Source organism: Macadamia integrifolia, unplaced genomic scaffold (assembly GCF_013358625.1).
Source record: "Macadamia integrifolia cultivar HAES 741 unplaced genomic scaffold, SCU_Mint_v3 scaffold1922, whole genome shotgun sequence".
Taxonomy (NCBI): domain Eukaryota; kingdom Viridiplantae; phylum Streptophyta; class Magnoliopsida; order Proteales; family Proteaceae; genus Macadamia; species Macadamia integrifolia.
The window spans coordinates 29,089-30,666 of record NW_024868418.1 but is presented as its reverse complement, the minus strand read 5'-3'; positions in this window follow the sequence as shown (position 1 = coordinate 30,666).

Genomic DNA, 1,578 nt, shown 5'->3' with positions numbered 1-1,578 from the left:
AAGGAAAAAATGGTGCCAAACAATAATTTTCTTGTAGTTTTAATATTTTAAATATATAAACATATTAGGGAAAGAGAGGAACTAAGAATATGGGGGAGGGTGCCCTCTGCCACTTGTGTGCAATTTCGAGCCTTAGAATGGGGGTATTACAGAAAAAACACTAAAATAAAGGGGTATATAAGACATTTTACAGGTGGACTGTTACAGTAATCTAGGTATTAAGAAGGGTGCCCACATGTAGTTTCAAATTTCAGCTGGTGATCTACAAATCTTTTACCCTCTCTGTAGGAGACTGTAACCTCCATCAGCACCCCACATAGTCTGTCTCTCTCCTATGTCCATATAGATCATTTCACATGGGGAGATGCTGCCTTCCCCACATAGAACATTATCCTTAATAATATGTACAACAAATAGTTATAAATAATAGATTGAATCAGCCAACATTATGTCAAGTAATGCGATTGTATAAATGTGGGGGGGATCTATATGCCGCTGGCATGTAATGGAATCCCATACCCAACCAATGGGGTCTTCCACAGAATTGTTGATAGGGACCCGCATTGATGAATTGAATTCAGCTCATCCAGAATCTCACCTTGCATAAAATCAAATCATAGAGGAAGATATTTTAAACCAAGTTGCACACAAAGATGCAATACATCATTTGTCATGCATGCACACACAAAAATGACTTTCATAAAACGAATTAGTACAGACATAAGAGTAATTGATACCTTCTGATCATCCGATGCTCAAAGGTACACCATTAGATGGACTGGAAATTATAATCTCACCGGCAGAGTCCTGTGATTCTTTGGCATTAGAGATAGGAAACCTCCAAACGTATGGGGATCCTCTACGGTGTGGCACCGTGGCAACACACATACAATGGTTTGAAGTACTTTAAGGGCGTGCCCACATGTTGGGGTCCGTGCCTAAATGCTACAAGCCATCAGATGTGCTCTGTCACCCCTAAAATGCAGTAGAGGAGACGGATGGATGATTAAATATAATCCATTAGAAAATCTTTCTATTAAGTCTTTATCTATCTTTAATATCACATAATTTTTTTTTTTTTTTTCACAAAATCTTAATATCCCACATGTTAAACTGTCACTGGTTAATTATACAGACATGGCACAGAGGCATCAAACTATCAAAGTGGCTGCCAGCTTAGCAAAATACCTTTTAAACTCATTCCGAAGCAAAGTATAGTTGAAGATGCTGATATGTATGCATATTGTGTGGTCGTGTGAAACAATTGATCATCATAAATATCATATCATGTCGGGGGTATGATATCTTGAATTCCATTATTTGCATAAAGGTTCATTTCATTTCAAAGGCTTTGCAGATTTGAGGCCTGAAAGAATCGACCCACGTTACACTATATTTCTGTTATTGACAAAGCCTTGACGAACTAGCCGGTGCATGGTGGGAGTTTGGGGGCGGCAGACCTCGAGATATATATTTTTTTTCTTTTTTACTTATAGTAATTAAGTAATTACAGTAAATTACCTATTTAAGATTTCGCTATGTATTTATAGTGAAGGTTTTTTTTTTTTTTTAATTAAT